Below are 12,234 nucleotides of genomic sequence, written 5' to 3'. Positions count from 1 at the left end.
CCTTCTTACATAGTTAAAGCAGTTTAAGGTTGACTGCGCTTCACAATAAATTTTAAGAAAACTCAAAAGTGTTGTATTCATGAGTACAAAACGCAGAAATATAAAATTGCGAAATTTTGAATTAATGGGGTAGTCTATCATGTTAAAGCGGTTTAAAGTTGACCGCGTTTTAAATAAATTTCAAAAGTGCTGTATTCATGAGTACAAAACGCAAAAATATTAAAGCGCGAAAATTTAAATTTATGGGGTAGTCTTATAGCGCTTTAAGTTTAAAGCGCTTTGAGGTACTGACGGGCACTTGATCCGGATGTGTCAGTCACTCTGAGGATAGCTACATGTTAGCCGCTAGCTCAGTACGTCAGTAACGAAGAGACGGTTGTTTCTTCCGTTTATCGTCCACTGAATACTTGAACACAATGCAGTAGCAGAATGATAGGTACCACACGAGGTCTAAAGATTGTTCTGGAATTATTTTAACAGATGCGCACCTTTTAACTGGTGGAGGCGTGCGCACAACAAACCATCCTTGATCATCAAAATCACGTGCGGTTTCTTTTTGACGGAAGTGATTGGATACTGACGCTAAACAGTCTAACGCAGCCGGATTGTTGAAGAAAACTAGGGTTAAACATGGCCCAACATTGGCGCTACTCAATACCAATGATTGCGACGATACTTTCATGGAATTTGGGGGGTTTTCAGGTGCTTGGCAGCTGAGACGTAATGGCGCTTGACTGAGCAGATCTAGATGTGAAGGATACCATCGTGTCAAACACCTCAGATTGTTTTCGCCAATCGATACGGTGAAATACGTATTGTTTTTAATAACTATTTTATGTATTATAACAGACATTCCGGGTTGAGAGAACTACCGTCCTAGTCTGCTTTCTTCTGTTAGAACACTAAGCTGTGTGATGATGGTATGTACTCTTTGGTAAGTATAGTTGTGTTTTGGTTGGTAAGCCATGGCTGTTTTGTAGTGTAGTCACAGTTTATTGGACCAAAGTTCACGTGTGCCCTTAGTGGATGATTTCAACCCAATATCTGCTATGTTGCTGGGATGCAATCGTACCACGGGCTGTTTGGCTGTCGTAAGGATTTTAGTTACCTACTATTCAAATTCATGGTAAGACTTGTTTTAGTGTAGTTTGATATAATTTAATGTGTTTCTCTGTGTACCAGTTGTCTAGCCAGCTTTCCAACAGTAGTTCAGTGCTATCAAATTATTTTGCCTTTATCTTTTAGGATTTCCTACAAGATATTTTACAACATTAGCATCTCAATGGAATTTCCTTGCCACTACTTGCAACGTAAGCTGTCAAGTACTCAATAACTGAAACACCAGAGACTGTTAACAGAATCCTATGGCATTAAGCCAGTCTTTGGAAGCCAGATTGTTGCAAGCTGATCATAGCAGTATGATGACCCCTCTGGCACGTGATGGCAGACATCAACCACAAAACAAACTCTTTACCTTACCCAGAAACTTCTAATGGATATTCCACTTTCTGCTAACGTCAAAGTCAACTTGTAAACAGTGGTAGCTGATGGACACATGACTATGGTACGTGCTGATAGTGTGTAACTATTTTCTTTCCATTATGTATAGGCTTTTTCCAGGTGTTGTCGTGTTTGCAACAAAGAACTATTCACACAAGTAGTGTTCACATCTGGTACTTTGGCATGTGCTAGGTTAGTGTATAGTAATGTGCAGTTTGTGATACACTGTAATGTATGTTTTTCTTCAGGTTGAACTTGCTTTGCTTCGAACAGTTATTCAAGGTACATGTGTAGTGTGTAGCTGCATCATCTTACTTTTGTTATTGACAGTACTGGAACATTGGAATGCATGGAGCTAAGAATGTTGTGTAAAGAATGAACAAGACATTTTTATTGTGGAATTTTATGCATTTTAAATTATGCTCTCACGTGACAAAAACTGAACTCATCGGACACAGCGGCCCGCGCGTAGGATCCTGCGTGATCCTTTGGGCTCATTGGCAGAAACCGGATAGGTGCTTACAGAGAACTAGGCGGTTTATTGATGGCACCGTACGGATTTCATCGCGGGTGAGCCGCTTACAAGTGGTCCCAAACGGGGTACTAACAGTAGTCCGCGTATGCCTATGCGGATAACCGCATCCCAACCGCCTGCTCCCACTACGCGGTGTCTAATTCCCTGGGTACGTTTTCCGCAATCAAGGTGCGTTATTCCTGTGTGCCTGCCTGTCTGTCTGCCTGCCTAACTGGCTACTTGCCTGCTTGCCTGTCTGACCACAGTCACAAAGGCTGGGAGCCAAATGAAGCAACTTGCGGCTCCCATTTTATGCCACAATATCTAACTCACCAGTCAGCATATTTAGACACTGGAAATGTATTTAAGCACTTACATCGGTAGATACCTGTAACTTTATGATAGCTAGGTTCAATACTACATCTATTAACATGTTGATTTAGTAGTGATCACGTACCAAGACTACACCTCTTAACAATCTATTTACTCTCTCTGCTCTCAATCTACTTGTTTGAAAGCTGCTATTAATCAGTTGAACTCTATTTTTCTATCATTGTCCTCCAATGTAAGCAAGTTTATTGGGGCAGGTGACTTAAATATTAACCTTTTCATTCACTCAAAGATTCAAGCTAATTATATTGACCTTTGGCATGTAAATCAACCTTCTCGTGTGTATAATAAGTATCTACCCTTATTTATCACAATAAATAGTAGTCAGAGTCTATATACATGTCAGTCATTCACCTCAAACTATAATTGGTGTTAGTGACCATAATATTCAGATATATAGTGGATTGTGATGTTACTGATGTGGACCCTTAATCATTCTATATAATTGCAATTGGTCAGCCCTAATATGCCAAGGGGCAGACATTAGGAAACTCTTCACGCTATCCCAATCACATTTCTTTAATGAACGCAATGTGCCTTGTCAATACAGAAAACTACTCGCTTCACCATATATACTACATTTTCAGAAAATATGAAGACGTTTACAAAATATTCTGGTCAACTGACAGAGAAATGTATGAAATCCCACTTATGGCTTTAAATACTGCTGTATGATAACTATCTGACTCAAAATGTATGTTACACTATTTGTAGGAAATCTTCAGAAATCTGTGCAGTTATAGACTTATAGTACACACCGTCAAGTTATGGTAAGGCACTGCCTTGATTTCATAACCATAGCAATAGTGATAGCAACTTTCCTCATTCCTGACAGAGGACCATTATTATTGGCACCTCTCTACTAATGACATTGTTTAAACACGGCACCTCGCACAACACAAAAGGCCATTCACTATCATAACAATTATTGTGACATTACATCTCATAGTTGTAATTACATAAACAACTATTGTGTGTTCATTTACATAACGCTAATATAGATTGTCATACCAATGTACTCCACAGTTATGTATCTAAGTTGATGTTGTTCATTATCACTTCACCAAATCTCTTCCGAAACTTCATCGGTAATCTCAGGATTCTTTTTTAATATATATAGCCCATATATAGGTGGTTGGAAGACTAAACATGCTAGGTGGTCAATGTTTGGAAAAAAAACATATGCTTGATGAGCCTGTGAATTATTTCCATGAAGGTACAATAGTGATATGTTAGAAAGTTGAGAAATAAGTATACTACATGCAGTGACCACAAGTATTGTGGTAATTGGCTTTGTGTCCCGCGTGATATTCTTCAACTTATTTTTCATGGTGGCAATCTTTGCAGACTGGCTGTCAGTTCCTGCTGGTTTCACTTCTGTTTCAATTTTTCTATAAACCAAAGAAGCTTTTACAACTAACTGAATATTGAAAATTATGGTAAGGATTCCTGCTGCAACCACTGGAATTAAAGAAATGTAGGCAACTGCAATGTAGGCATTTCCTTCAAAAATGCAGACACCATATTCTGGAATGTTAGTGACATTGTCTACATCAATTATTGTTATATAGGAAGTAAGTATAATAGCTATTAACCATGTGCCTTGGATAACAGCAGCTGCAACACAAGATGTCACAATTCTTTTGTGTAAGGAAGGAAATGTTACAACTATTACCTTATCGGCTGCTATTATAATTAATGAAACATTGTTCACTAAGAGTGGACCACATATGACAACCTTGTATGGAATGCAATAATTAATGAAAGGCTTCACTCCCAAGTGAAAACTGATTATCATAGAGCAATGAACTGTGAGAATTATTAGTGTAGCTATCATACCAGATATCAGTAGATTAGCAACAAATATATTATGAAGCTTGTGTAAACTTCTTGTGGTTTTGATAGTGTAGACCACCCAGCCAGACAATAGTAAGATATCTGTTGTAGCAATCACCTTGAACACCAAGGATAGGTAGGGTGTATATCCTGGAAGAACAGAGCCTTGATCATCTCTCTCCTGGTTGGTTCCTGACCCAGAGAAATCCATACCACTACTATAATATCTTTCATCTGTCAAATGTATTTTTTTACAGAACACTATAGCTAAAGATGAAACCCTTTAAACTGTTTACATCATCAGGAACTCACTCTAGAGTCTAGACTAAGATATCACTCACCCGTTCAGTTGTTTTAATGTATAGGAAGCCATGACAAAGATACAACTTGTAACAAAGAGTGACATTCTTTAGTGATCAGAGACACTACATTTCTGACTGGGCCTGCAAAAATAAGGCACATGGGTACAATCTACACCTCAATACATAACAGGTTACAACTCTGTACTAGAATAGAATATATTCCATTCTCTGATTTGTATTATGATGACAAATGAAGGTTTAATATTTGTGTGGCTAGTATAATGGCATAAAAAATTATGATCACTGAAAGTACAAAACATAGGCAAATGTTTATTTATTTTGTTACTGTGCAGTGATCAAAGAGGTTATTATTGCACAGGTGTGATCATAGAGGTTCCTGGATTGCTACAAAAATCAACAGAGGGGGTAGAGGTTACTTAAATTACTACAAAAATCAGTAGTGGTAGGTGCATTTACAGGGAGTTGCTTCCATAATTTTATAGTAAAAGGAAAATTTATATCCATCAATCAGTGTCATTGGTTGGTAATAATAATCACTTCTCGGGATTTGAAGTTTGAAGATAAGGTCTTCTGTGGGTACGACTAGATGACCATTAAAATGTTGTTAGTTTGGTTTTGGTTCTTCTAGTCTATAATAGAGTTTTTTTTATACTACACCCTTATGCTCTATTTTTGTAGGCATTTTGATCAGGATCCTTATAGGTGGTAAAAGCCTGCCAACACTGTAGTCAGTCGAGAACATCAGGTAGGGCAACTGCAAAGCACTACTGTTTTTTGAACCCTTCGTAGGTGTTTTAACTGACTTATACACTGTAAATTTGAAAGTATGAATTTCATACTGAAGGGATGCGACTGAGTATGGCTCTTATACTCAAGTTGCCACAGGAGTCATCCCTTTGGTACTGCAGCTAGCTATGTCATTCATATTTTCGAATTTGATACCCTGTAGCTAGTAGGTGAACAAGACACATGTCTAGAAGTGTGCGTGGTTACAAGGTATGGATAACATGGAATGCAGTAAACATAGGTGTGAATACTGCATGGATATACTATGTAAACAATATTCTTTACATTCTCCATATTAAAAGGTGCAGATACACCTGTACCACCAAACATGTTAACGTTTCATCATACCACACACACACACAACTTAAGAGCTGATATATTAAGTTAAGCAAATGATATTATAAGCAATGATTGCTTATCACTATTAAACATCAACTTGCCAGGTCTTTTGATAACACTTTAGGATGTTATGGTAAAAGATGGAGTGATACTGACATCTACAGTGACCATCAAGCACTATCATACTCTACTTGTGCTTTGATTGAACTATTGAAAATCATTGCTCTTAAATTATCATACATTGTTGAAGTTGACTATTCACCGGCCATGAATGGATAGCCACACTGATACATTACAATACACATTGAACAGCAGCCATGCCATTGATTTGCTAAGCTTGATTTCACAAGTTGATTACGTACCAGTATAACTGGGAATGCTCTAAAACCTTATTGAAATTCCACTGACCAGCTGGAACATGAGGTTACAGGCATGGACATCCTAAGACAGTTACCAAGATGTTTTCTGGTGTATTTGTTTCACTTTGAGTGGCACAGGTGGTCTTGAGCGGTCCTATACAGTAAGTTTAGGTGGAGACTACATATGACTTGCTCTTAGACTACCATTATTTTTTGTGAATGCAGTCACGCATTAATCATAAGACCTCTACTCGCAATGAACACAATGTCAATGACAGTGTTGAGAAACAAGTTATCATGTTATATTAGTCAGTTTTCATGCTCTAGTCACTGAATTGTGTCAGTGAAGCCTATACACATGATGGGGTCATATTACATGTTTACTCATGCTATATGTAATAGTAGCATGTACTGTACAGTGCAACATGAGTAGAATAAAATTACAAAAAGATTAATACAGCTGTAGCTTATGCATATATAATTCTTTCCTCATACCATAAATGTGTGATGAGAATAATTGGTTAGCTACAGACTTACAGTATCTTATTATAACAACAAAAAAATTCATCTGAATCAACTGAGGACTATTATCGATTTCAATAAACAGCAAATCATTTAAGATACTGTATGTAGCACAATCCCATACACATGCTACCTGATTTTGGAAAACCTTGGCACATTGCAGGGGCGGATCTAGGATTTCAGGAGGAGTGTTAACATAATGGTTGGTTGACTAAGAAAAGCAACAACTGGTTAATACAACTAGCTAGCTATAGTGTGCGAAGCACACTCATGCATGCTCTATCTAGGAGGGTCTGGGGGCATGCCCCCACAGAAAAAATTTGCAAATTTAGCCTATTCAGTATTAAAATTTGGCAATATTTTTGACTGAAAAATGATGCCAAGTGATTCACAATGCTTTCACAATACCCTAAGTGTAATAATGAATAATGATGAAAATAATGACACCATTATTCCAGAACAGTTGTAATGCTAGCTGTCATATATAAGGGCACAGCCAGTAACTAAAAATATATTCATTACATAAAGAAAAGGGAGGAGAAGGATGCAGCTATACATGATCAATACTTTCCAATAATTACCTTAATTTAGCGGTACATTAAATTTAACGATTTTAGAGTTTGGTTTTTTGCTAACTGATTATATAAATTCACGAATTAATAAAATTTATGTGGTATATAAATTCATCAATATACAAGATCACTAAATTTAGTGTATTGCTTGGCTTAGGGTATAGCTAGTGTGCTTTACAATCTCATGGCTCAAACTATAACGTCCAAACAGTAACAATGAAGAGAGGGATTGAGAGGGAAAGTACACACTCACCGTGCAGTGTATAGAGTACGCATGTGTAGAATTTTCCAGCTAGGGGGTCTGGGGTGATACTTCCTCAGGAATTTTTTGGAATATAGCTATCACAAGATTGAATCTGGAAGCCATTTTTAACCAAATATTCTATTGTACTGAAAGATTGTGGGGGTAAAAGATGGATGAGTTCATTGTAAGCAATTTTAGAAAAACAGAACTACACTTATAAATGCTATTGGATTATAATACATAATAGTGGATTGTCAAAGACATATACAGGATTGGATCTTAAGGTCGACATTGTAGAGATTTAAAATGCACACAAAAATAACTTCAACTTTGTAGCATATAAATTATATCCACAGACTGTTCTTCAATCTGACTTTTTATAACTATATGGCCCCATCACCATATTAATTTTTTACAACCAGAGTCTAAAGTCACTTATGTATATGCACAACTAGTTATTGGCCACAACTAACTGCCTTATAACGTGACAGTGTAAATGCTGTGGTAACATAACTTATAAAGTTGAGCTCAAAGGGTTTAGGAGTGCAAACCCTGTATGACATTAAATTTTATTAGGTGCTAGATTCAGATAAATGCAGCATGGAACTTTGGTACTGATAAAGCAAAGACAGACAGTTCTCAGATACTACAGCCTTGTTAACTGTATACATGCTAAGAAATTAACTGTTTTACTTAAGCATGTCAACCCAAGTATCAATGTAGCAACAACTGAAAATACTCACTATAATATTAAACTATTTGACAGAAGTTGTTCTCAGAAAGTGATTAGTATAAGGCAGGATGTTTGGAGCAATGGTAAGATAGCAGTGCACAGGTCAAGAAACCACACTGGCAACTTCTTGAATAAAACATTATGATGGATGTTCTATTAGAGTAGTTGACTGTTCTATAAGAGTATTTCGATTTTTAGTGGCTTTTAGGGTAAGTCTCAGACCAAAAGTTTAAGTTGAACCTCTCTTAGTAATTCTAAGTAAAGATTAGTTAATCTCCCTTCTCTTTCCATTTTTTTATTGTCCATGCATACGTATAAGATGCAATTGCATCTATACTGCAACTACTAGAAGATTCCTAGCTAGCACATGATAAAATTTTGGAGGGGGGTGCTGAACACCCCCCAATAAATCCGCCCTTGCATTGATCAATTACAGTTAAAATGAGACACTAGGTGTTTATCTGTCTTGTCAATGTGTTAAAAATTTGGCTTGATACTTGGAAGTATTCCAAAGATATTTCCAATTACTGTCTAATAAGCTAACTTTTTAAATAGTAATGCAATGTGTTCGATTAAGTTTGACAAATGGTGATAAATCACTTTGTTGACAAATAATTCCATTCTAAATTAAAATAAACAAATGAATCAATAAATTAATACATATTAATAGAAGAGATTTTTGATAGCTAAATCAAGCATTCTTAGCTTTAATTAACTAGCATGTATAAATAGTTTTAGCCATTCCATCACCTGAAAAAATCACCCCAAGGTAATTGGTGTCCCACTTATGTATGTGATACATGCGGTCTGATAAAATCATCTATATCTCCAGCAGAAGGAAGCTTTGGGTGTGAAATTTCACAGCACAGTTATTTAAAATAGTGGCAACTTTTGCATGTGCCTAAAAGGATGGTTTTCCAAAATTATTAATAAGTCACAATAATAAAAAAGCAACATAATAATGAGAATCACAGTATTGCCTAATGCGTACTTATAACTGAAATCATTTTTGAGATTACTAACATTTTTGTCGTGGCAAAAGATGAAGTGATGCTGATCATGAGTCTTGCTGACACCTACTGTAATCATCAAGCACTATCATACACTGTTACACTGTGACGCGTGTACTTTGATCAAAGGTTTGAAAATTGTTGACACCATTGAAGTTGACTATTCACCACAAGTGAATAGCCACACCAATACACTACAAGTAATAGTTGTAAAATGAGCACGAGGGATTTGCCTGATATGTATGCCCATGCAAAGCCCGAGGGCTGCAGGCATACACATCATATCCACGTCAAGGCTATGCTTGCTTTGATGAAAGTGGCTTGCTCTTTTGAAGTGCAACCACTTTCCTGGGATACATTTCAGTGTACACCGGTGCACATTTAGTTGTCTCCCTGTGTTGAGGTATACATGGCAAATGTATCCTCTGGAGTTCCTTTGATCTGAGGTGTGCATGTTACATCACACATTAAACAATATTCATGCCACTGTTTTGCTGAGGTTGTCTTTACAAATGGATTTTAGAGATGTGTACCAGTAGAATACTCTTGTACCCGACCACTTCATTTCTAGTTAATCATTAAGACCTCAACTGACAATGGTCATAGTGCCAATGAAAGTGTTAAAATGAGTTATCACACTCATGCTCTAGTAATTGTGTCAGTGAAGCCTATACACAAGATGGGGTCATATTACATGTTCACTCATGCTATATGTAATAGTAGCACGTAAAATGCTACATGAGTAGAATACAATTACAAAAAGGGAGAATATAGTATAGCTACTGTAGTTTACTTAAGTTGCTTTGAAGACCTTAATATGGCTACTAGCTGCAGTACCTTGTGATATTATTTCCTCATACCATGCCATGAATGTGTGATAGTAACTTGGTTAGCTACAGACTTGCCATATCTTATGATAGCAGTAAACAATTTATCTGAATCAACTGAAGACTATATTGATTCCAATAGAGTAGTAATAAGTAAAGCATTTAAGATATTTAGTATGATTCCATACATAAATACACACATGCTACCCAATTTTGGAACACCATCCTTTTTGGCACATTGATCAACATTCTCTTTTGGCACTGGTTGTGTGAAATTCTGGCTTGATATTTTGAAAATATGGCCAATTTTCTTTTTAATACACTACAAACTAGTAATTCATTGAGTTCTGTCAGTGATTAAGTTTGAAAACGGTGACAAATCATTATGTTGACAAACAATTTAAATCCATTCCAATGCCATCTAAAATAATTTATATTAGGTCAATTATATAACACGTATTATTATTTTTAATGATAGCCATTTCATCACCCGTCCATTATTTGATGTCCCAACCCATGTGAAATTACTACATGGTCTGATGAGACCATATCTCTTAGCAGAAGGAAGCTTTGGGTGTGAAACTTTACAGCAAGAAGGTTGAACGATTGCTTTATCCAATTGTGTGAAAAAATAATGTTAACATATTGCTGGAATTTTCAATTGAGTTTTCCTACATCTTTTGCAGTGCCCAAAAGGATATGTATAATAAAAAAAGCAACTTATAAAATAATGAGAATCACAGTAATGTGTACGTATACAGAACTTAAATGATGACAACCATTTTTGTTGTGGCAAAAGATGAAAGTGATGTAGAACACAATGGCCACAATCTGACAGAAGTACACATTGGAAGGGACAAGAATAACATTGATCGCATTGGGAATCTAGGTATAACACAGCAACTATTCATGTGTTTCTATAATTATTGTAAATTTTTACATAGCTGAAAGCAAAGTTGGTAGCAGACACCTTTGGGAATTTTGCAAAATGCTATGCGTGTTTCACTTCCTCAAGTGAGTTTAGTGGACCAGTCAGCTACAGGAGAACCTACTCCATGTTGAAATGCTTTTGACATAATGATGGCAGCTCAAAGAAAAAGGATGTCACATGTACTACCAGATAAAGTTGCTGTCAGAAATAAGAAGGACCAGTTGTATTAACAATGATTGAGAAGGATGGGCTGTGGTGGTTACCATCAGAAGTTGACAGTGGAACTGCTGTTAATGCACTAAGGTCGCTTTGTGATGCTGTATGGTATATAGATGGACATCACCACACTTTTGCTGAAAGAAACCTCCATATTCCTGCAATCCTGTCAAATTTTGTTGGCTACAACCAGTAAGAAAAGTCAAAGCACAAGAAAAGATCAACTACTTCCATGTGTACAAGCACACTAAAATCCCATTCTCAGCAGCTGTTTGGTAATCTGCAACTTTCCTTTTGGGACAGAGTAGACTGGAAAAGACTGAAAACGGAAATCAAATGTTTTGCTGCATGCCTAGGGGATTATGCTGACAGTCTTTATGTTAAGAAACATAGAATCAATTTTCTTCATGGATCATCATCTCCTGCCAGAACCGTTGGAAATAATTTATTGGTAGAGTACCTCACTCCCAGGCATTCTCTTTTACCTGATATTGCTGCTTTCCAGGAAAAGTTAGAGGGTTCTGGTGCTAATGTTACTATTGAAATTGATGAACTTTTACCAACCGACCATCGGAAGCGATATGATGTTATACAACAACTGAAGGATGGATTATTATCACCAGCAATTTTAGCGACATATTCACCTGGCAGTAATGTTGGAAACATCCATTGGCTATGGATCGCAGATGCTACAGATATCTCTTCAGCTATCCAATCCTGTCATGAAGTTATTGAATCTATAAAATGTGACATTCCAACATACCATACTAGAGCAATGAGAAAGGCTATGTTTGATAAATTTGGGCGAATAGCTAAGATATCTCTTCAGCTATCCAATCCTGTCATGAAGTTATTGAATCTATAAAATGTGACATTCCAACATACCATACTAGAGCAATGAGAAAGGCTATGTTTGATAAATTTGGGCGAATAGCTAAGAATATGACTAAGGCAGTATTGAGGCATTTCTATCATGATTTGACAGGGGATAAGTCTGTAAACACAACAGTTTCTGAGAAGGAAGTAGATGAAAGGGTTAACCTGTTGTTTGAGCTGGAGGAACCAGACTTCATCTATGATTTAAGAGCCCTAAATTCAAGCAAGAATCATTTTGATGTATTTCAGAGTAGGG

General features: G+C 36.6%; 1 long non-coding RNA gene across 5 annotated transcripts; it reads left to right on the top strand.

Moving 5' to 3' along the window:
- The first annotated feature begins 418 nt into the window (after positions 1-418).
- LOC136254803 (uncharacterized) lies at positions 419-1,934 on the top strand. Of its 5 annotated transcripts, XR_010700786.1 has the most exons (6): positions 441-803; positions 850-934; positions 981-1,126; positions 1,246-1,692; positions 1,749-1,782; positions 1,831-1,934. It is a non-coding gene; the product is annotated as an uncharacterized lncRNA (long non-coding RNA). The 5 variants fall into 5 exon arrangements; XR_010700784.1 differs by having other exon boundaries at positions 1,246-1,782; XR_010700785.1 differs by lacking the exon at positions 1,831-1,934 and having other exon boundaries at positions 419-803; positions 986-1,126; positions 1,246-1,824.
- The last annotated feature ends 10,300 nt before the right edge of the window (positions 1,935-12,234 follow it).

Source organism: Dysidea avara, chromosome 1, assembly GCF_963678975.1.
Source record: "Dysidea avara chromosome 1, odDysAvar1.4, whole genome shotgun sequence".
Lineage (NCBI taxonomy): Eukaryota > Metazoa > Porifera > Demospongiae > Dictyoceratida > Dysideidae > Dysidea > Dysidea avara.
This window is presented reverse-complemented; position numbering and strand designations above follow the sequence as displayed.